Below are 26,085 nucleotides of genomic sequence, written 5' to 3' on the forward strand. Positions count from 1 at the left end.
GCAGAATTGTGCCTTGACCTACAAGAGTAATAAATAAGAGTTGTCTAGGTCTGTAATAGAAATGGGGGTTACAATGTATGTCCTGTGAATACAACAAGGGGCTGGCAGATGAATAATTATTCCTTCTCCTGGCAGCAAGAAGAATATTAGCCAAGGAAACCACTCAGAAAGAAAACTCGCATTCTCAAATGATAGCGCTGGCTTAATCTCATGCATTAACAAATTCAGAAATACTTGGTATGTGCCTTGAAAAAGCCTTTAACCTGTTACATGTTTTTTTACGCATAAGGAAGATTGTGAAGTCAGATAAATGAGAGAATGCAGTCCACTTTGGAAGGTCCTTGAGCAGTAGTGGTCACGAATCAGTGATCTCTAAGCAAAGGAAAGGAACAGAGAGAAGCAGTGATGATTCTTCAGGATCCAGCTTTTAACTTCCTGGCAGCTGTGATGAGTGTGAAAGAGAAAACTTTCTCCAGACATGACTTCTCATATGCACCAGCAGACCTATCAAATAATGATCTTTGTGTCATCTGAGTGACACTGCATTCAAGTCCCAGGCTTCCACAAGCACAATTAAATATGAAACAAAAGACTTATTCAGACTCATCCGAGCTTCTCAAATGTTGATTAGTGGTCACTTAGGAATGACTGCAAATTTTTCAATGATAGAGCTAAAGTCCTTGTTCAATATGTAATATTACCTTGCCCGCCTAAGTAACTCTTATTCAAGGTTAAAAACTAACAGTGCATTCAAGCATCATCTCTTCTGCACAGCTTGCTGAACTCGCATTTCGTGACTTCTGAACAGAACAAGACAGCTTCCTTGTCACCCTCCTGCTCTGTTGTTTCAGGATACATGAGGGTTAATAAAATTTATCATAATATGTTGCAGTCAATGTATGTGTTGCCTCTCTAGGACAAGGACTTTTACTGGATAAACTTGATGCAGAAATGCTGGCGGGGTAAACCTTGATGCCCTGCAGAATGAATGACTTCAAATTGAGGAGCCTAGGATGTTTGCTAAATAAATAAACCATTTCTTTATAAACTCACATTTCTCAGTTATTCAGATTTACATTTTACTATTACAAATTCATTGTGTATGAGAAGCTATACACTCAAGGATGTATATATGTATATGTGTGTATGTATGTATGTGTGCATGTGTGTGTATGTCCATCCATAAATGCAAGCATGTATGTGTATGTGAATGGGCATGTTGTTTCTAGATGTATATATGTGTATGTGTGTATGTGTATGCATGCACAAACATATACACAATGATATAACTTTTTCCTGGATCTTGGATTTAACAATTAAAACTAACACCTCCCTTTTTCTGTATTGGTTTACAATCCTAGGAATGCATGTGAGTCATTCTAAATGTTCATTTCCTCATTTACGAAGTACTCATGAAGTACACATTAGAAGTTACTTCCGTAAGCCTAGGAGCCTAACTAGAATTTTTTTCTAGAAAGTATTTATAAAGCCCCACCATATTAATGCTAGATTTTAAATTTTTGTCTTTTTTATGTGTATGAGTGCTTTGCCTGCATGCATGTAAGTGCACCTATGTATGCAATGCCCACGGAGGTCAGAAGATGATGTCAGATCCTCTGGATAGTTGTTAGGTGCCATGTGAATACTGGGGACCAAACCTGGGTCCTCTACAAGAGCAGTTAGTGCTCTTAACTGTTGAGTCATCTCTCCAGTCCCTTAAAGCTACATTTTTAAAGTGAAAACTTCTAATCATATTCTTTTATTTAAAAATTATTTATTTACTTATTATTTATTATATGAGTTTTTGTCATGCAATGTCCATGGAAGTCTAGAAGAGGATATAAGATCCCTGAAACTGTAGTTATGGAAAATTGTTAGCTACCATGTGGGTGCTGAGGACATTTAGGTAGAAAACAGATGATAAGAAGGTACATAAGGCTATGCCTGATGGAGCCACTAAAAGTTGAGGAGAGTATATGACTGGGATAAGACTGTTGCTTAGCAATGTTTTACCAATAAGAGTTTTAGTCTCCCTCCTAGGAGAATGAGACACAGCCGGGAGAGGTAGTGTCTTTATTGGTTCAGGTGAATAAGATGGGAGCTGAAGGTGTTAAATTTCTAGACATCACCAAAGGTAATATACAGAGATGTTTCACAGACAGCGTCTTAGGACTTTTTAGAGGACAGCAGGGAGAGTGTAATTCAGACTCCACAGATTGAGGTTTTAAATTGCTGCATTCAAATCAACTATACCACAAATCTTAGATGGAAAAAATAAATTCAAACTTGAATGCCTTACAAGAGTGGTAATGATAAGATATTTCAGTGGAAGAATACAATGAAAAACGGTTGATATTGGGTAGAAACTAAAGAAAGAGATGAAGTCCAGAAACAGAAATTAGGGAATCATAATCATGAAGTTATGAAATAATTGGTGGCAATGAGGAAGACTAAAAGGCAGAGAAAATGGATGTACAGGATGTTAAGGTAAAGAAGAAGAATGCATGTTAAAGAAAAAAGGGGGCTGGAGAGATGGCTCTGCAGTTAAGAACACTGGAGAGGACCCAGGTTCGATTCCCAGCACCCTCATGATAGCTAACAACTGTCATCTGCAATTCCAGTTCCAGGGGAATCCAACACCCTCTTCTGATCTCTGCAGACATTGCAAGATATGGGTGCACTTACATTCATGTAGGCAATGCACTCATACACATAAAATAAAAATAATAAATTAAATATCTTAAAAGAGAGAAAAAGGACCACTAGAAGTGTGGAGTGTGTATCTTCACAGTACAAGATAGAAACAATGAAAATTGCTATGTAAATTTGTAATGGAATGAAGAGTAAAGGAGCCATGGGACTTGGTGATTAGGCACTAAGTGTTGTTCACTGCTCATGGTTCATGTCTGTGATTTTTACATGCAACACCATCTTCTTTCTACAGGTTCTTCCTTGTCCATTCTTCTTTGGAAAACTAACTTTTCTTCTCTGTGTCTATTGTGGAACTTCCAATGGGAGTGATACATGTTGGAACTTTGTCCAAATTTTGGTGGTAAGTCATGATCTCTATTGGTTTCTTATTTCAGTTCAGTGTGCAGAAGATATAACCAATTATTTAAGAGACATGCAAAATATTTGGAAGTGGCATTTCAAGTAAGACAAAGAAAGACATGTTGACTTGTTTAAGGGCATGGTTTGATGAAAGAAATTAATATTCCAGGCCCCAAACAAACAAAGCAAAAGCAAAGAAAGGAAAACTGCTTGAAGAAATAGGAAGCAGAATCTCTATAAAATGACAGCATAGAATTTAAATGGAAAATGCTGACTGTTTTAATATAGCAAGCTCATATAAATAAATAAGTAAGTAAATAGTGACTGGGGTTGTCCACGTCTGCACTGGCAGGCCTGAGGTGAACTGGTGGGTGTCCATTTACAAAGACAAGCCTGCTTCTTAGGTCTATTTTTAAAATGTTATTTGGTGTGTGTAAATTAATACAGTTCTCTCACTATAAACAGCTATTCCGTGACATAAATTATCTTATTCTCAATGCATGTAACTATTTGTATTCTTTTTCCATCTTTTATCTGACACATTTACTATCACTTAATTATTTTATTTTATGCTATATTCAAATGTGACTGAAAATAGAGATAAAAATAAATGTTAATTGTACTGTCTTTCATTTAATACACTTTTCCATGTTGCAATTTCAAATTTTACTTCAATATTGTCATTCCATTATTTTACATCTTATATCAATCACTTTTATACTGTACTGTTTCAAATTTTTGGATTTCCATGAGACTTTAAGAGTCTCGACTCTTCATCATTTAAGTTCTTCATACTCATGAAGTTACTTAAGATTTTGAGCATCCTAGTGCTTTTCAGAGAGGTCATGTGGGTCATCTCACTGAAGGAGCAGCAGGTTGATACTGTAGTGATATCGGCCACTCTTGCTTACTTCTTAGGGGACAATCCTGGGGAGATCACTGATCTACTTTACCTACAGTTTCCTTGTTTCTTCTGGAGAAATACTGTTTCTCCTCTCAAATGAATGGATGCTTTGGGCTTGAATTAAAGACATGCACCTATAGTTGAGAAATGTAACTCAGAGAAGGTAACTTGCAGAAATAAATGTATTTAACAGATCCTAAATATGTGCAAGCTTGTTTGCTTTAAAAATCTTTCATACATGCTCATCCCACAGTACAATGACTGATTATCAGACTCCATGTAGTTGTAATAAACACCTACACTGTTAAAAGCCATTGGTTAGTTTCACCAACTACTTGAGATTAGTATGCATATTATATCAAGATGAAAGCAATAAAACTGTCATCAAGCATCTGTCCATTGTGATAGACAAATAGTGTCTATATTGATGAATTAAGGTAGGTGAACCGTAGACAGGACAGAACTCTCAGACTCAGACCCAGGAGTACTTAGAAAGGTCAATACCAGCTCTTCTAAACGGTTGTTATAGTCTACCAACCACCTTCAGGATTGGTAGAATATAGTTCCCTGAGGTGTGAAGGAGCAGGATAGAAATATGAATTGTGGGCTCTGGTGCACTTGATTCCTGGTTATATAAACTACACATCTAGTGACATCAAACAAATCTTAGGACAAATCATATTATTTCAATTTGAGTATAAGTTTACCAGAAATGATAATAAGAAACACTAAAAAACATGTGAAAGGACACACACAAAAATTTACTCTAAAAGTATTAAGTCATACACTACATAATGGATCCTCAATTTTTATGAACACACTCTGTAAATGATGCTCTTTTTTTAACTATTCAGTCAATTTTTTTTTACTGAAACTGATGAATACATTTCATAATCCCAATCTAGCCCACAGACATGAGTCCCGGAGCCTCTGAATGATGTCATCATTAGAATATAAACAGTGGGCTCATGGGGAAGGGGAAGGTGAATGCCAGCCACCTATTTTCTAATGTAGGTTTCAAACCTGAAAGTACAAGTATAGCCTCACTTGTACTTACATAGTTTCCTGTGTAAAATGCCATCAATACCTGTTATGTCTCCTAAGATTTCTCCTTGCTCTAATATATTTGCAATACATGATTTATTTTGTTTGCTTTTAACATATTATTTTACCCAAAGGATATAAAGATTTAGAATCCAAGAAATAAGCCATTTCTGAAAATAGACTAAAATGAGCAATAAGGCTGGCATCTCAGAGGGGTCAATTAAAGGTGTTTGTTCCTTATGCTAAACTAACCCAGAGAAACAAATAGGTTAGAGAATAGTATGGGACAGAACTAAAAGGTGAAAGCAAATTTTCTCAGCCACAAAAGTTCAGATGTAAGGATATAAGGAGTTATTAACTTAGCCCAAATGGAAACATTAAAATAAATTAACTCAATCTTCACTACAGTTATCACTAAAGGAAGGATTACAGGTTCCTGACCCTGGCAAAGGTTATGGAGCCATACATCATTCAATGATCCCATGTGGGAATCAGTTATAATGGACTTGAGTATTTGTTTTTAAAAAAGTAAGGGAGAAGTGGATAATTTTAAAATTCAACTGCAAGTAATGGCATACTATGCAGGAAAATACATTCCTCATAAATCCTACTGCATCTTTGACTAGAAGTACTGCCAATAGTTTTTATCCCATAAGCCCCTACTTTGGTAGCTGATAACCTCTAAAGGTTATATATTGATCTTTCAGACTTTCATATGAGAATATTTTTGATCCTGTGCTTAACAATTTATCTTAGTCTTTGGGAATATGTCAGAATAACATATACTAACTGGCTTAAAGCTCTCAGAAGTGTATTCTCATAGTTCTGAAGACTGGGATGTCCAATATCAAAGCAGCAACATATTTGGTGTCTAACGAGGGCCCTCTCCCTAGTTCAGAAATGGACACTTCTCACTATGTCCCACTAAAGGATTTTCCTTAAAACACACACACACACACACATACACACACACACACACAAACACAGACACACACACAGGGAGAGAGAGACGGAGAGACAGAGAGACAAAGAAAGATAGAAAGAGAGAAAGAAAGGAAGAAAGAGAGAGAGAAAGAAAATAAATACTCAGTATCCTCTGGTGTTCCTTCCTCTTCTTATAATGACCCCAGTATTATGGACTAACATCCCCATCCTCTGACCTATTTTAAACTTAAATGCCACCTTCTAGACCCTCCCACCAAGCATGGTCACACTAAATGGAACTTCACCATATGAATGGAAAAAGTCCTTGTTTCCTTTTTGTTGCTGTGGTAAAACACTGAACAAAATCAATCTGGGGGAAAATCAATCTGCTTCTCTTGCACCTATGGACATATTCCAGTACAATCTAGCCTACACTGGGCTCCAAATGCTGTGAACTGAGTGGTTCCTGGGACATGGTCTCATATAGCCCTCTCCCCAACATGTTCCTCATGGGTCCTTGCACAGTATCATGGGTAGATCATGTTAGTCATGTTCTTACTAGAAGGAAGGACTCAGTCTCACGTGACTTTTGATGTTCATCAGCCAATGCCTGACAACATGTCTGTATACCCCTCGGTAAATCTTTGTTTCTTTGTCCAGAAGGAGAACTTTTAGATACACATCTTTTGTTCTCAGTATTATACATTTGTTTTTGTCTTTAAGAATGAAATCTCCCTTATTGCTGCAACAGAAACAGCCTTCATTTTTTTATTCTCTATTTTTTCACCTTCCATTCAGCCTTGTACACTGTCGTCAGGTCCATTTTTTTCACTATCCCACAGACTTCTCCTCTACTTAGTCCTCCCAAAAGACTCATTCTGGTCAGTTTCTGTTAAGTGCACTTAAACTGTTGGCATCACCTTTTTTCTTGGTTTATAAATTGTCATCCTCTCCATGTGTCTTCCATTGCTTTGAATTTCTTACTCAGATATAACATTTGATTTCCTCATTGAAAACAGCCAAAGATTTCCTGAGTATATAGTCTCAAAGGTACTGGTACAAAGTGTAAGATGACAAAACACAACTCTTTCATGGCTAAATGTATTGTCAGTTTTCCTCAATAAGAACAATTATAACCATATCTCCAAAGGATAGCAAAAAGAGATGATTTAGCCTTTTATATTTGCCTCCAAAACTTTCAACTTTTATCACGTGAAAAAAATCTTTTTTTAAAAGGATAAATTTTATGGGCACAATGGCTTACATCTGTGTGATCCTAGCACTCAGGAGGCTGAGGCAAGACATTCATTTGTTGAGACAAGCACATGTTGTATAGTAAGTTTCAGGTTAGTCTCAGTAATATAGTGAGCCCCAGCATCAAAATAATAATAATAATAACAAAAATATACACATCTATGTATATAAAAATAAATTTAACTTGAATCTCATCATCAATATATATATTTTTAACTTTAAAAAGAATTATTTATGTAAAAACCACTTAATTAGTCAAAGCATTTCATTACAAAACCATTGATATACTCAATAACAATTTCCAGAGCAAAGACTCAACTTTTTCAAAGTTGAGTAAATTTTTAGGTTCACAGTTGAATTAATACAGTTATACAATATTGTACTCAGTCTAAACCCTATAAGACATAAAATTGAGTGAGGTTTTAACCTTTAAAAATGATCTCCATTTCATTTTAAAATATAATGTTTCATTAAAAAAGACTCATTTTTAATGCAACTACACTTAAACTTTTGCACGTGTCTCTAATCCCTGTGTATCTGATTATTACTTGTCACAGTAGGTTACTTTTTGAGATCCTTGGTATCTGAGCATGGATATAAACTCATCAGGTAGATTTCAATGGTAATGTTTTTCACCTCCACTAATTAACATGAAGCAAATTTTTATGCTTTTTCCTCAAATATAACTCAACTTTTTCATTTATTGATTTTTTTCTGTGTGTATTTCATATAAAACATCCCAAACAATCTTATTCATCTGTATACTCACTTCCTAAATGGCACCCTTCCATTGCCCCCCCACCCCACACTGCAGCCCATATACTCTGTCTGCCCTGTTACTGTCCACTGTATTATCAGTGCCCCTAGCCATTCCCTAGTGTTAGTCCACCCACTGAATCTAGTCAGCCTATCTAGAGTTCCTTGTTTTAGGAAGATTAGCTCTTCCTCATCTAGCAGCAATCAGTTACCAATATTCCTTTAGTTAAGATTGGGGTCTATTGTTCATTTTCCCAGTTCTATGCTGGGTTACTGTCTGGGAGCTTCTTGGGACACCCAGGCCAACAACTCAAAGGAAGGTATCTCCTGCCTGGCATTGTTTCTTGTTATGTAACCTTTAGCTATATACATGAACTCTTAAAGAATTATATTGGTCACTTTAATCTTTGTTTATACTTTTCTTTTGGGTGTTTAAGACCATATAGTTGGCCCAGATAAACCAACTTAGTTTTTCTCTTAAAGTCTTTTAAGGATCTGTTCCTCATGGGTCACATGGGCCTGGGAGGAGCCCCTGACTCCTTTCTTTTACCAGTTTCATCTATGTGAAGTTAAGTCAAAGTCAAAGCTCAACTGTGGCTGGCTTCACTTGGAAGCATGGAAGAAATGTTTCCTTTGAGTTGACCCTCATCTTTGTAGACTAGAAACTGGTCTATTCCATCTGGTGGGACCTCCCTGAACAAGAGGACAGTTACAGAACATTTTGATAGATGCTCCATATTCCCCTAGAACTTAGTTGACCTTGGAGGGCAAGTAGCAAAAACTGTCCTTTAAGTCCCTCTGGCCAGATTAATATAGGCATCAAAGTATTGCTGTTAAACATCCAAGAAAGTTAGTTCCACCAGTCTGCTACTTTTAATTATCATGTGCTATGTAAATAAAGCTTGGGCAAAAATCAAACATCCTCACATAAACCTTGACTAGACATATAATTTTTTCCTTGAGCTAGTTGTATGTGTAATTTGTCAGTAGGTTGTTGGACTAATACGGTTTCCTCTTTTTTTTTTTTTTTTTTTTTTTTTTTTTTTTTTTTTTTCCTTTCAGCTACAGCTATCCTGGAACTCACTATGTAGACTAGGCTGGCCTCGAACTCACAAAGATCCACCTGCCTCTGCTTCCCGAGTGCTGGAATTAAAGGTGTGTGCCCAGGCATTATTTAGCTCTCTTATTGTCTAACCCTTCCACCATGATTTCCCCATTTAAATTATTCAAAAAGACAGCAACAGAGGGATAACACACAAACTGCTTCTATGAAGCCAGTGTCACTCTAATACCCAAACCAGGTAAAAATACAACAAAAAGAAAACTATAGACCCATAACCTTAATAAACATAAATGCAAAGATACTCAGCAAAATATTTGCAAACCGCATACAGCCACACATCATAAAGATTATCCACCATGATTAAGCTTGCTTTATTCCAGAGATGCAGGGACAATTCAATATACACAAGTCAATAACTGTAATAAAACATATAAATGGGCTTAAAGACAAAAAACACATGGTCATCTCAATAGATGCAGAAAAGGACTTTGACAAAATCCAACATGCATTCATGTTAAAATTACTAAAAGGAATTGGTCTGGAAGGAATTTACCTCAATATAATTAAGTCTATATACAACAAACCCATAGCCAAGATTATTCTTACTGGAGAAAAGCTGGAAACATTCCCATTAAAATCAGGAACCAGACTGGCTTGTCTACTATCTCCATGTCTTTTCAATATAGTGTTTGGAACTCTTGCAAGAGTAATAAGAGAAGGAAATTAAATGAGTGCTGATTGGAAAAGAAGAGGTCAAATTATCTCTATTTGCAGATGATATGATATTATGCATAAAAGATCACAAAAATTCACCTAGAAAGCTGTGAGAAATAATTAATACTTTCAATAAAGTGGCAGGTTAAAAAATCAACTCACAAAAGCCAGTAGTCTTTCTCTATATCAATAACAAGCAAACAGAAAAGGCATTCAAGGAAACCCTCCTATTCACAATAGCTTCAAAAATATTTAGGAATAAGCCTAACTAAAAACATTAAAAATCTCTATAATGAAAATTTGAAATCTCTAAATAAAGGGATAGAGGAAGACACTAGGAGATGGAAAGACTTACAATGCTCATGCGTTGGTAGACTCAATATTATGAAAATGGCCATCTTACCCAAAGTTATAGATTCAATGCAATGTCAATCAAAATATCCATGACATTCTACACACAGCTAGAAAAAAAATCATCCTAAAATTCATATGGAATCACAAAAGACTCTGGATAGTCAAAGAAATCTTGGGCAAAAAGAACAATGCTGGGGTGGGGTGCGGGGTTACACCATACCATATCTCAGATTATATTACAGAGCTATAGTCATAAAAATAATGTGGTACTGGAAGAAAAAGAGACATGTAGATCAAATGACTACAATAGAAGACCCATACATGAGTACATGCAATTTCAGCCATCTGATAACTGGACAACAGTACTAAGAACACACATTGCACAAGACAGCATCTTCAACACATGGTGCTGGCAAAACTGGATCTCCACCAGCAGAAGAATGGAATTGGACCCTTATCGCTCAGCCTGCACAAAAGTCAACTCCAAGTAGATCAAAGACCTCAATTTAAAACCTGAAACTCAGGGGCTGGAGAGATGGCTCAGCAGTTAGGAGCACTGACTGCTCTTGTAGAGGACCCGGTTCTATTCCCAGCACCCACATGGTGGCTATGAACCATCCTTAACTCTAGTTCCACGGGAATCTGAACCCTCTTCTGACCTCTGTGGCATTGCAAGACAGGGGTGCACTCACATACATGCAGGCAATACACTCATACACATAAAATAAAAATAATAAATATTTTTTTTTAAAGTAATTAAAAAAACCCTGAAACTCAGAAACTGCTAGAAGAAAACATAGGCAATACCCTCCAAGATATAGGCATAGGAAAGGACTTTCTAAATTGGTTATCAGCTGCTCAAGCATTAAAGTCAACAATCAACAAGTGGGACCTCATTAAACTACAAAGTTTCTGTACATAAAAGAAAAAACCAAGGAAGGGAAGAGGAAACCCACAGAGTGGGAGAAAATCTTTACCAGCTCTACCTCCAACAAACGATTAATATCCAGAATATGCAAAGAACTAAAAGAATAAAGATATAAGAAAATATTCAACTCAATAAAAAGATGGTGATATACCCGAACAGAGAGTTCTCCAACAATGAAATAAAAATCACTCATTCACTGCTCAGAATAGAAACTCGTGCAACAATTATGAAAAGCAGTGGGGAAAATTCTTAAAAAAACTAAAAATGAACATACTATATAATCCACTTACACTGCTCCTTGGCTTATACCCAAAGGACTCATCTTACTGTAGAGATACTTGTACATCCATGTTTCTTGCTGATCTCTTCACAATAGCTAAGAAATGGAAACAACGTGAGTGTCCCTCAAGTGACAAACTGACAATAAAAAATGTGGTACATTTACAAAATAGAATTCTACTCAGGAGAAAGAACAGATGAAATTATGAAATTTGTAGGTAAATAGATGGAACTAGAGAGTGTTATACTAAGTGAAGTAATACAAATACAGAAAAGCAAGTCATGTATGTTCTCCCTCATTTGTAGATTATAGCACCAATCCCTATATGTGAGTATATAAATTCTGATGTAACACCAGAATTTAGGGAAGTAGAAAGGAAACATGGAAGTAATGGAAAAGAAAGACACTTGTTGGGGGAGAGTAGGCCACAGATGTTACCAGGGGTATGGGGGAAAGTGGGAGTGTTCGGCAGGAAGAGGTGGATGGAAGGATATGAGAAGGGCCAAGCTGCTGGGGGTGTAGAGGGGATGCTGGGAAGTGTGTGTTACTGGGATGAGGGTGGGAGTAATGGGGGCATTGGGACTGGAGAGTGAGGATGGGGACAGAATGGGAGGAAGGAAAGTGGAGATGGGTGAGTTTTGGGGTGCTGGGAAACCCATAGAGGGGTGTGGTGTCCTAGGGAAACCATGGGAGATGCACAGACAGTGTATTGCCTGAACATTGGTGCATGTGTATACCCGGGAGTTTCATGGCAAGGGACAGTGCCAGAGAGAGGAGACTTTCCCTTTGAGTGGTTTATGGGAGTGGTCCAGGAGACTTCCAAGTCAAACCTCTTGTTTGTCTTCCTAGACTAGTAAATGGACTCTACTGCTGAAGACAGGACATACTTTGGATAAAGGACTTGAAGCAATGGGGCAGGAATTGAATTAGAAGCCTTCCAACTGAAGTTTGACTATCATAATGCTAAATGATAATATGCAAACTGCCAAGGGAGAAAAACAATAAATTGCCCAACCCTTCCCAAAAGCCTAATAATCAAAAGAACAGGCAAGGAAACTTACCTCTCTTGGTACAGTAGTGGCACTGTTATCTGGGGGGCAATCAACACCATCTAATTGGACATAAATCCCCCTTGGTGGGAGTGAGTTCATGGTGGCTCTGTAAACTCAGTCAAGTACAGATGCCAAGACAGGATGTAGAGCCTAGAGAAAACCCTATCTCTTTCATATCTCTAGGCAAATGAAATTTCTTACTATATGCTAAATATAGATCCTTATATTTACAGACAAGCATACTTCAAACCACTCATCAAAGAAAGTTCTTTGTCAAACAGATGGAGGCAATTACAGAATTGCACAACTGGTCAAATCTAGAGAATATATACCTGGGAGTTGCCCAGTACTAAGTGACACATCTACAGTTGAACCTCTGCAACTAAGACTCATGGAACATAGCAGAACAAGAGGCAGAGAGAAAACTAATACATCCCCGAATTCTCATCAGTAAAGCTAACTTGTACAGCAGTATACAATCCACCTGGAAGGCCTCACTGGCCAAATTTTAAAGAATGAGAGACTACAGACTGTATATCCCTGGATAACAATCCTATATTGAACCTCACCCATCCATGGCTCAGGGAACCATTTTTCAAGAGGGGGGTGGAAAGATTATAAGAGCCAGGGTTGATTCATGAACACAGGGAAGCAGAGTCTTTGAGACCACTGGAAGTTTGCACATGTGAACTTGTGACAGTGTTTGCATCAAGCACAGACACATGGCAACTCAATTAAACAAGGGTCCACAGGGGAGGAGAAAGATGGGTGGTGGATCTGCCCAAGACTGAAAGCTGTTGGAGACTGGTTGCTTCTGGGTAGGGGAAAGTATGCCTTTCACACAATCTCTGGATGGACTGACTAGACTCCAGGAGACAAATTTGCACTGAAGGGATTCTGGGTGGAAATTCTTGACTGGACAGGACTTACCATGTGTGATGGAGGGCATGGGGTCTGGTAGGGGGGAGGGGAGGGAGCATGGATAGGGGAGATGTTCTGGGTTTAATTGAGAATTGTATGAGAATATAGAAGCGCAATAATTTTTTAATGGTACTTTATCAGTGTGGACTTCCTTTCCATAAACCATGGCTCCAGCCTACTCGTGTGAAGAAAAACTTGACAAATCCTAGCTAGTAATGAATCTAAAAAATCCTCCTCAAGCTCTCATAGATATCATCAAGTCTGAGAAAGCATCAAGGCTGAGATGCTCAAGATGGGTGACACAATGAGACCTGATGGTACGAAGCTACAGTGTGCCAGGAAGGCTTAATTAGCTGTGATGAGCTTGTCATGGTGGGAGACCATGTTATTCCAAGCAGAAACACTGGGAGCTCTTTATTCAGAGTTTTTATGCAAATAAAAACATTCGTATTCTAAAATAAAATCTATATTTAAAAGCAGATCTTGATAGCTCAATATAACGGCTTATGTCTACTAATACTTCTCAAGATTGCCACTAGACAGCAGATTAGTATAAAAGAATAGGGAGATTATATCCGACACTAACAAAACTGGAGAAAATCTCTCTTTTATCAATAGAATATCCCTTAGTAGACAACACTTATTTTCTTTAAGTAGGAACACTCTTTCAAGATAGTCCAACACACAATAGCATGTTACATATTATCTGAAACAGCGAGAAGTATTGAACTGATCTCCTCTTTACTAGCTATATGACTCCAATTATATTTCAATTCCTGTTTTTCTTTCATTCTAAAGTAAGAAATTTTGGAAAACTCTTCTTGATAATCCCCCAACTCCCACGCCCTGTTCTTTGAACACCCCATTTCTTCTTTTCTCTAAAGTATTAATATCTGAACCCTGAAATGTTAGCCAAAGATTGAAGTTGTAAATCAACAGCAGAATTAGATTTTTGAAGAGACAGGTTGTTTCAGGATATTAATAAGTGTCTATGTACACATGCCATTCTGGAAAGGCAGTATGATTGTCTTCGCCCAGTGTAAGAAAATGAAAAGTCTTACTTGCTAGAACAAGTTCCTCTGAGTTTTTTATTTTTCCTTATGATGTGTACCTTTAATTATGGTCATTTCACATGCCATAAAAGGAAGGGAGAAAAGCAAACTTCCCTGGGCACAACACTGAGTCTCATCATCCATCAACATTTCCCATATTTCATGTGCTCCACTCTATCTTAAAATTGTTTTGTACCAACTCACATGAAATAAGACAATGCTTAACTCTTCCCTATTATTAAGTGCAGAATAAAAGAATGCTTCTTCACAACTATTAAATCATTTTCTGATATTTGTCATTTCTCTTATGAAATCATTTTCTCCTTTTCTTATTCCTAATTCCTTTTACAGTATTATTACATGTACAAACTGTGTTTTAATATGCAGTTTTAGTTATTATTACTAGTGACCACCTATTTATGGTAGAGTGAAGTTGATCTCTCACAGTCTCCAGCGAGGATTAATGTGAACACGATCTACGTTTGTGTGTATTTGTCTCATCCATTGTTGTTGATGGGAATTCAATTGCATAAAATCTTTTGCGCATCTTTTTAGGTTTTGGATTTATTGATTTTTATTTGATGTATATAATTGTTTTGCCTGCATGTATGTAAGCACACCTGTGTCCTGCAATGCCAGGGAATTAGATTTCCTGGAACTGGAGTTACAGCCTGTTGTTAGGCATCATGTGGGTGCTGGGAACTGAACTAGGGTCCTCTGCAAGAGCAGCCTGTGCTCTTAACTGCCAAGCCATCTCTCCAACCCCCTGTTCATTATTCGTCTCCTGGATTTCTTTTTCTCCTTCTTTATTTCCCTCTCCCTTCTCCTCCTTTCCTTCTCTCTCTCCCTTTCTTTTTCCCTCTCTCCCCTCCTTTCCTTTGCCCTTTCACTTCTGTTTTCCTCCTTTCCCTTCTTCCCCCACCCCCGTTTCTTTGCTGGGAACTGAACCAGGGTCCTCTGCAAGAGCAGCCTGTGCTCTTAACTGCCAAGCCATCTCTCCAATCCCCAGTCCATTATTCTCCTGGATTTCTTTTTCTCCTTCCTTATTTCCCCCTCCCTTCTCCTCCTTTCCTTCTCTCTCCCTTTCTTTTTCCCTCTCTCCCCTCCTTTCCTTTGCCTTCACTTCTGTTTTCCTCCTTTCCCTTCTTCCCCCACCCCCGTTTCTTTTTCTTTCTTCTTTCTCTTATTCAATATTTCTGTGCTAGAGATTGTTAATGTAAAATCATAACTCTCACCTGAAAAGGAATAAAGGTTAGTTTATTCTAGAACCAAATATGAATGACCATGGTCCAAGAACACAGATTTAGGTAATTCCAAACTCCATGTTCCAATGCTGAAGAAATTTCATGAAGTTTTTATAGCAACAAAACAAAAAAAAATCATAAATCAAGGCACTTTTCAAAAAATATTTTTCAAAAGTAGAGCGTTATAAAAAAGCAAAGAAATCGTAGCTATAGGCTCAGATACTATCTAATGACACTAAGCTTATGGTGGGTAGAAGCTTGGGATTTGGTAAGTTGATACATTCCAAAATATTTGTACTGTTAGTCACATGATATTAGGTCAGACACAACCGTTGGCAAGTAATAGTTATTTAGGTGGCTAAAGATATCAAAGATCACTTATAATTGGGCTCTGGACCTTCAATATTCCAAACTACAGAGTCATTGAAGTTCTAATCATGTGATAAGACTTGCAGAAAATTCAGTTTGAAGATACAGTTTTCTTTGTTTTTTGTTTTTTGTTTTCTTGGAGCATTATTTTACAATTTCACCTTTTGGACAGTCATCATTTGTTTAACACGGAGGGGCTACGTGTTATTTATCAAATATTATTAATACCCAATATTTCTAAGAAAGACTTCCTAAGATCTGAGGTAGATGAGACTGAGTTAGTAGACAGGAAGAGCAATTTTCAGGATTGACGAATATCTGGGAAAGTCATTAAGGAAGAAACACCTGGACTTTATGTGAACTAACCATCATGATCCAGATCGGACTTTTGTTCTCCATATGTGACACGACATTTACTTGTGCATATAATGGGATTATTATATTTATAATTAAAATAATCAACATTGTTTCCCTAAAGGACTGTGCTAACTGATAAAGGAAACATGCATTTAGGCAGCCAAAATTTACATATACATATATGTACATGTATACACATATATGTACATACATGTATACATACACACACACATACACACACACATATATATATATATATATATATATATGTTTGGTTTTGTTGAGACACAGTCTCCCTAGTAGCCCGGGTGCAAACTGGCTTGGAACTCACTATGTAGATCAACCTGAACTTAATCTCACAAAGATTCATCTTCCTCCTGAGTGCTAGGTTTACAGGCATATGTTATCACACCCAGCACATATGCATATTTTATTTTTATTAATTGAGATGGACTATATGTCTCCTTCAGTATTAGTTATTTTTACTCTGTCAAATATTCTATTTATATTTGAGGTATTTAAGCAAGTCTACTGTCTTTTAATTTTAGTTTTTCTTTGGGTGAGATAATTATCTAGCTATAACTTTGTGGAGTAGCTAACTCTAACTCTAGGACAGATTCGTCTTCAGTATTTACATTATCTTAGCACTTAGTGATGTAATCTATTATAATAGTGTCAAACGAGATATAGTTTGGAAAAGTAAATTAACACCTTATATAAGAAATTAGATTAGGATGTGATAGGTATTTAAAATTCTCTTAATAATATTGTCTTAGATCATGTACCAAATAATAATAACATTGATAGAAACAAAAAAATCATACCTGTTAAGAATCAGAATTTTATAGTCCTTTTAGGCATAACCAAGTATTACTTTTCTTTTAATGATTATAAGTGGAAATTGGACTCTAGAAAGAGTTACTCTAGCCTTGTCCACTTCATTTATTACCAAATAGAAATATTCTTTAGCTATTTTTTAATAATTCTGACTAATTGTATTATACAGAGCACAGCAGATAATTATTTAATCAAGAAACATCAGTATTTAAGGCATAAAGCACCAGGAGCATTGTTCTTTTAGAAACATATCTTTTCTTTAACTTGAATAAAAAGAATTAACCCAAGTCTTTGGATAGCTCTAACTAGACTAAATAGGGATACACATTACAGTTACTTTGTCAAACATCCAAGAAAATGATAGGGCCTCTTAATCTAACTGGTTGGATTCAGAGTGTGTGTGTGTGTGTGTGTATGTGTGTTTGTGTGTCTGTGTGTATTTCAAAATGTCTAATTTTAATTCTAATGTGAATTCTGCTGCTCCTAGGCTGGCCCTCCTGGCTGGTGGATGATTTGGTAATGTGCTACATGTGTTGCATGTGTCTGTGTGCTTCAAAATTATAAAAATATCTAGTTTAAAAACTAATTTATTTATTATTTTTATTTTTATGTGTTTGACTGTATTGACTGCATGTAATGCCCATGGAAGTCAGAAGAAGATGTTATATTATGGAACTACAGTTATGGACAGTTATTACCCACAATGTGGCTACTGGGAATTGCATCTAGGTCTTCTGCAAGAGCAATTAGTCTTCTTAACCACTGAGCCAGGCCTCCAGCCCCTCAAAATTGTTAATTTTTAAACTAGATATTTTTATCCCAAAAATGAATACATTACTTTTTAAATTAAAATTTTGTGATTTTAATACAATATAATTTGATGGTATTTAGAGCCCCTCACCTTACTGCTCACCACCCAATTAAATGTGATCTGTTTATTTGCTAAGTATTACAGAGTTTCAATTTGTGTCTAGAAATACCATTCAGTGTGGTTCCATTCACTTGAGACTGGTAAATCAACCAAGAGGTTTATCCTTGAAAGAAACTGTCTCTTGCTCTTGTCTCAGTCAAAATTTCCTTATGTAGAAGTGAAGTTTCTTACCCAGTTTCCCAGATTTCTTTTCTCCTTTGAGTTTGCATATGTTGTCACCATTGCTGTGAGTTCACATGAGTAACTGAGCAGCTATCTGTAAAACTCTGTTTCCATGTGTTCTTCTACCACCTCTGGCTCTTACAGTCTTTCTGCCCCCTCTTCTGCAACCATCCTGGAGGCTTCGGAAGCAGAAGTTTAATACAAGTGTCCTGTTCATGGATAAATACTCTGCATTCTCTTGTTATTTGCACATTGGTCAGTTGTGAGTTTCTGTATTTATCACCATGTGCTACATAAAGAAAATTCTCTGGTGAGAGTTGAGAGATGCATTAATTTATGAGTATAATAATAAGCCATTAGAAATCAATTTAATATGATAACTCTTTAGTAGCAAACTCGTATCAGGCCCTCTACAATGTCCTGTGACCTATTTAGTATCAGGTTACTAAGACTGATAACAATGTCTCCTAAGAGCTCCATCCCATGAAGTGAACCTTAAATCCTATTAGAGAGGGTTTGGTTAGTTACCCCCATACTATTCATGCCACTGTTGCACTGTTGGGCATACCTTGCCAGACTCATTGTTGTAGTTCACCATACACAGAGCTGGATAAGGTTGATTGTTTTTCCTTCTGGTAGCACTCAGAACATCTTCCAACACTTTAGATGCTACCCAGGAGAGAAGAGGCTCTGAAGTCAGCATCAGCTTGATTTTTCCTTGTTTATTCTACAGCTCATGTACATAGAGTCTTTGGCAAAAGGGTCATACCATCAACTTCTGGTGGGTAACCAGAGCAGGAAAATTGCCAGTATTATTTGTAGTTTTATGGGACTCTTGATCAATTACTTCTAGAAAGGGAGTCCTTTTCCCGGCATTGAAATTTTTTTCATTAGCCTATGATGTTTACAGGGGTAATGTACCCCTTTTATAGGATAATTCTTTTTAATCTTTTTGTAATTTGTATATACTTTAAGTACCTTCCTTAGTGGTAGGTTTCCAAGTGGCCTTTCCTAGAGGCCTGCAGTGTTACTTATCCCTTCCCCCTTTTATTTCTGGATGAATTCATCAGTTAGTCTTCCCTTTCTTTTGGTTAATCTGGCTAAATGTTTGTCAATCTTGTTTATATTTTCAAAAAACCACTCCTCTTTCATCCTTTGCATTGCTTTCTTCATTAATTTCAGCCTTGATTTTATTATCCCTTTCTATTTACTGGCCTGGAACTCACTACATAGACCAAGCTGGCCTCAATTTGCCAAAGATCGGTCTTCCTCTGCTGAGTGCTGGGATTAAATGTATGTACTACCATGTCTGACCCATCTACTCTTTTTTTTTTTTTTTTTGAGACAGGGTCTCCCTGTAGTCCCAGCTGACCTGAACTCATTATGTAGACCAAGCTGGCCTTTAACTCACACCGCCTGCCTCTGCCTCCCAAGTGCTGGGATTAAAGGCGTGCACCACCACACCTGGCCCATCTCCTCTTTTTAGATGTCCCCAGGGCTTTCAGTGATTCATTAGTTTATTTACATGAAATGCTTCTAATTTCCTGGTGTAGGAACTGAGTATGATGAATTTTTCTCTTGGGACTGCCATCATTGTGTTCCCAAGATTTTAATATGTTGTGTTTTTATTTTCTTCAATTCTGAGATATTTTTAATGTCCTTTTCATTTCTCCCATGATTAAGTTTTCATTAAGTAATGTGTGGTTTAGCTTCCATGATTTGTGTATTTTCTCTCATGTTTATTACTGTTAATATCTAGTTTTATTCCTTTGTAGCTGAATAGAATACAAGATGGCATTTCAAAAGTTTAATTTTCTAAACCTGCTGTCTTAACCTGTTTTGGAGAAATTTCCACAGGTTGCTGAGAAGAAAGCATTTTCTTTTGTGTTTTGGTGGAATGTTCTGTAGATGTATGTGAAGTCCATTTGATTTATGGTGTCATTTATCTCTAGATTTGTTCTGTTTCATTTTTGTCTCATTGACTTTCTATTGACAGCAGGGCATTGACCTCACACATCATCACTGTGTTGGAGCCAGCTAGAGATTTTAGAGATAATAAAATGTTTTCTTTTATGGAATTGAATGCCCCCAAGTGAAGTGCATATATGTTTAGGTTTTTTAAATATTTTATTTGTTATTTTTATTTTATGTGTCTGAGCATATTGCCTACATATAGGTAGGGGCACCTGTGTTGAGCAGTGCTTACAGAAGTCAGAAGAGGGAGTTCGATACCCTGGAACTGGAGTTACCCATGGTTGTTATCCACAATGTAGGTGCTTAAATCAAACCCAGGTCTTCTGAGAGAACAGTAGTGCACTAACTGCTGTGCCAGCTCTCCAACCCCAGTGTTTAATGACCTTCCCTGTCTCTGTTAACTAGTTGTCATTTGAACCTAGATTTTCAGATATCAAAATAGCTGCACCTGCTTTTAATTCCATTTGCTTTTTCCATCCTTTTACTATAAAGTGATGCCAATATTTGTTAGGTAAATTTCAAGGAGCAAGTAAATAGATGTATCCTTATTTCCAATTCAGTTGGTTAATTTGTCTTTTCACTGGGAATTTGAGACCATTTATATTGAGATTATTACTAATATTTATTATTCCTATTCCTATTATGTTGGTGTTTTTGTGCTGTTTAATTAGACTTCCTTTGGTTGACTCTTCTGGATTATTATTTTTGTGTGTGTATGCCCTCTTGACAGCGTTTAACTCCTCTCTTCTGTTCAAAGTTTTCTAACAAGTAGTCTCTGTAGAGTCAGTTTTATGGACATAATTTCCTTAAATATGTTTTTATCGTGGAAAGTGTTTTATCCTATTTTGATTATAAGTGAATGTCTTTTGAATATAGTAGTCTTGTCTGGAATCTGTGTACTTTAATGACTTGTACGACATATTCCCACACCCTTCTGTCTTTCATAGTCTCCATTGAAAAGTTAGCTGCTATTCTGATAGACCTCCCTTTATATGTGACCAGATCTTTCTCTCATAACTTTCAATGACTTTCTTTGTTCTGCATATTTAGTGGTTTGATTAGTATATAATGTGGGGGGTTTCTTTTCTGCTCCTGTCTGTTCGGTTTTCTGTATGCCTCTTGTGTTTTGATAGGTAACTCTTTCTCTAGGTTTTAGAAATTTTCTTCTTTGATTTTATTAAAAATATTTTGTGTGCTTGAGTTTCTTCTTGTTCTGTGCCTATGATATATAAGCTTGGTCTTTTACAGGGTCCCAGAGGTTTTGCATATTTTTTCCCAGCTTATTTTAGATTTGTTATTTTCCTTGGTTGATTGATCCATTTCCCTAGTCTTTTCTTCATGATTTGATTTTCTCTGTCCCATTTTCTCCACTTCCTTTTTGCTCTTTCCTCTAAGCTTTTTATTTGAGTTACTGAATTTTTTATTTTGTTTTATTTCAAATTGGGTTTTCTTCATAAATTATGTCTCTTTATTGAATATTATCTTTTAAATTGTTTTAGTTATCTCACTCAACTGTATGTTTTCAGTGTCTTTGTTCAGTTTTTTTTATTCATCTCCTTCCTGAGTTTCTAGTAATTGTAATATTTACAATTGTTATTTGGAAATCATTGTCTTGAACATACCTATGGTTGTTATTCTCGGGAAACATTATGAATGGGTTGTCAATTTCTCTAATAATCATATAACCTTTATTATTCATGTTTGTGTTTTTTAACTGAGACCTGAGCATCTGTACTTGTATGGTGATGTTTCTTGATATTGGTAAATGATCTTGTCCTTTTTGAATTTTTATTTATATATTTGATGTTTCCCCAAATTGTTAGTTTATGACCTAACTGAGTAGTGCTTAGTGTTTAGTTTTGGAGCCACATTATGCTATTGCATAATTGGGGTGAAAGAAGTGGTCTCAGTTCATCAATAGCTAGCTGAACATTTCGAGTTGAGATTCCAGGATGAATCTCACAGGGTGGAAGATCAGGAAGATGAAATGGGGGCTGGTAGGTTAACAGGTTAGCTGGTAGTTTAGGCTAGGAGCTCACAGGTCTTGGGTACACAGAGGTCACATGGTGAGGTGCAGGGAGGCCTCAGGGACAGAATTCAGGTACTCAAGTCTGTAATGAGAAGAATCCAGGATACCCAGGCTCAGCTGAGAGCTGAAATGGCAGAGAAAGACTCATCCTACCAAGCCTGGAGGGGTGCCCAGATCCTTAATGGGATAAAAGCCCCATGACCCAAGGAAGTCTGGGAGCTAAGAAGGCAGGTTGCTGAAGAGTCTCAGGGCAAGAGTTTACTGCCACAAATTTGGGGTGTAGAAGAATCTTGGAGGCCCAGGTTGAACTGAGAGCTAATAAGGCAGAGAGTGACTCATGCTGCAAATAGTGGAGGTGCGAACAGGTCTGGAATAGGATAAGATTACCTTGATCTGAGGAAGTCTGAGAGCTACAATGGTGGGACATTACAGAGTAACAGCAATCGAGCTCTGGATTACAAGTCTCAAGGGAAGTAGGAAGGATTCCAAGATCCAGATAGGTTCACAATTGAGGTGGTGGGGAACACTCAACCTTCCATGGCTGGAGATGCATGCAGGTCTGAGCTGGCATAGGATGCCCATGACTGGCGAGAGTCTGGAAAGTAAGGAGTCTCCACTTTAATCCTTTTTACATGAAATGTGTTTCCAGTAAGATAAGGGTTTTGTGTAGGCCAATAATTGCAATGAATAAAAGATTAATGGAAGTAAATATCATTTATAACTTCATTAAATCCAAAATTAGCATTATTTTATTATTTAGGAATAGAAAAGGGTTTAAGAAAAGAAGTGAAAGAAATGCTCAGTTACTTGGAGTAGTCAATTTTCAATGAAGCTGAAGGTAAATGCCCCCAGAATTTCCTAAGCACACATAAAGCAGTTCTCAGGTTAATGGGCATATATGAATCTCAAATTTAATCGTCTTGAATTTTGTGGTACAGAAGTACAGGAGCACAAGAATAAGAATTACCTGGATATGTTCATTTTTCCTTGCATCAGAATGAAGTCTCTGATGTGATGTCTTTTATTTCTTTAGTTTGATGAACTCATCTGGCTTTTGCTATTCTTTTGAGAAAGAAGATAACTACTTCTGAATTTTTAGCAATCATATATAAAAGTTCTTATTTCTAAGCCGTTTTTGATAAACATTACTAAAGGTAAATTAATATTCAAAATGCCTTATTGTTGGAAACAAAGAATCAAGTGATAATTTTACCACAGGGTATAAAATTTTGACCTAAAAATTTTAATAAACTTTATCTTTTAATCATCATAATTAAAACTAATCTACTCTCTTCAGGTTCAAATTTTCAGACGTGCTACAACTTATTTTAATCTTCTAATATTGTTTTCATCCATTTCCATTTTATAACAATCTTTATCCGAAAATACAAACCTTTTTCACTGAAAAACATTTTGTTTCCTTAACCCCCTTTTTCCAAAAATATATCTCATAACTTTAAACTTCTAACCTCCATTTTTAAAAGTTTGATAGTATTTTTTCAAGCATTATTATTTTCATAAAATTTATAAAACATTTTAATGATTATTTCAAATGAAAACTTGGGAAGCTGTATATAAAATACAGAAAGTGTATATATGGTATCTAAATACAGGTGAAACATATTTAAAGTCTTTCTTATCAATTTAATTTAATTATTTTTAAAAGACATAAGTCATCATAACAGGTAGTTTGAAGTTGCTGTTTTAAAAAAAATGCACTTTCTCAAATATAATTTGCTTTTTTGTTCATTTTTTGTGTGCATTTGAGGAAGAAGCATAAAATTTTGCTCCATGTTAATTAGTAGAGGTGAATCAGGTTACCTTTGAAATCTACCCGATGTTTTATATCCATGCTCAGGTGGATCTCAGAAAGGAATTGACTGTGACTAGTAATAATCAGCTACATAGAGATTAAAGATGCATATGCAAAAATCTAAGTGTTAGTAGCATTAAAAATGAGTTTTTCTGCATACAGTATATTTTAAAATGAAATGGAGATCTTTTTAAAACGTTAAAACCTAATTCAACTTTATGTTTTATAGGGTTTATACTGAGTTCAATATTGTATAACTGTATTAATTCAACTGTGAACCTAAAAATTCACAGACAATTTTGAAAGAGATGCATCTTTGCTCTGGATATTGTTATTGAATATGTTAATGGTATAATAAAATGCATCTTCTAATCATGTGGTTAGTAAATAAATAATTTAAAAAAAAGATTACCCTAAGAAAAATTTTGGAATATTTTACTTTATTCCTTTTAAGTCTCTTGTTTACCTTTGTAGTAAGTATGCTGATCTTCTGACAAGTGTTTTACATAAACAAGTTTTTTTTTTCCTTTACTTTAAAATACAAAGTACGTTGATGAATAATTTTCCCAAGCACATTACCATTATTCTTGCACTAAATTTTCCCCTTCCCACTCTCTGTTTGACCCACCCCACTCACTCAGGCTCTCTTGGTCCTGACAGGAATGGACAAAACCAGCATAGCACATTTTTATCTTGAGTTTCCATGGTTTATTCAATAGGGAGGGAGCAGCTTACAAAGAGATGGTGTCATTCAAACTCTGCAGGATGCCAATGGCCCCACTCATTCTATCTCTGTTCCAATTTCCCAGCAGCTAACTCTCCATCCAGCCACCCTCCATCCAGCAGAGGCTCCACTAACTCTTCTTAGTGGCTCTGCTGGCTCCACCCCTCTTTCCCAGCGTGCCCCACACTTGCCTGTTTCCCACATTCAGCTATGCTTTTTAGAAGAATGAGCAATTTCCAGGGTACGCTGATGTAATATATATTTAGATTATATATAAACTTTAAGATAAACATTGAAATGATTAATTTTTAGAGTTATATCTTACATAGATAAAATATCAGCTAAAATTTGGTCCTTGAAAAACCTGTTTACTTGTGTGTTTGTCTTAAAGAGACAATGATGGCAAAAATATCCTTAAAATTCTTAAAATGTTTATATTTATGTACACAAAGAGGCAAGTGATATTTATAATCGTTAGAATAAAGAGTATACTGCCAGATAGGAACGCTTTCACTCTAGATTAAGTGTAACATCTCTAAAATCTAATTTATATCCTAAAGCAATAGGAGCCATATTGTAGAACCAGAATTGAGAAAAGAATCAAGGAGATCACTTCTTGACCAGAATTGTATCATTACATATATCTTGTCTTAAAAAGTATTTATGGGCTACAGATATGGCTCAGCAGGTAAGAGCGCTGATTGCTCTTGCAAAGGACCGGGTTCGATTCCCTGGACCCACATGGTAGCTAACAACCATCTGTAACTCCAGTTTCAGGGAGTCCTACACCCTCTTGGGCATTGCATGACACAGGTACGCTTATGCACATGAAGGCAATACACCCAATGCACATAAATAAAAGTGATAAATAAAATACAGAAACAAGTATTTAAAATTTATTTAAATTTATGTTAGCTTTACTGAATAAAAATCTAAGCTTATTAATTCATCTCTGTTGGTTTACCATTTCCATTATTCTGTCCCTTTCATTGACACACTGGATATATTGCCAAGTTCAATTAATCTGTTGTAGTCATTGGATTTGAGGTATTTTTCCCTTAAAATTTTAGTTTTACTGTGATGCAAAAGGAAGCAGGGATGATTTAACAACTTCAGTTTACATGAGCAATTACTTAAAAGCTAATTTGGTTTTAAGTAAATTACAATAAGAAAAAAATATATATATAAGGACGTGTAGATAGTGCATGCATATGTAATTATATATAAGATATATATTCACCAAGCAGATTTTGTATATTATTGTTTGTTGGGATTATGTTTCTCGTATTTCTCACTGTGAAAACACAAAGTCCTTTAGCAAACATATATATATACATATATAATATAC

This window comes from Nannospalax galili, unplaced genomic scaffold (assembly GCF_000622305.1).
Source record: "Nannospalax galili isolate Female #2095 unplaced genomic scaffold, S.galili_v1.0 scaffold243, whole genome shotgun sequence".
NCBI lineage: Eukaryota > Metazoa > Chordata > Mammalia > Rodentia > Spalacidae > Nannospalax > Nannospalax galili.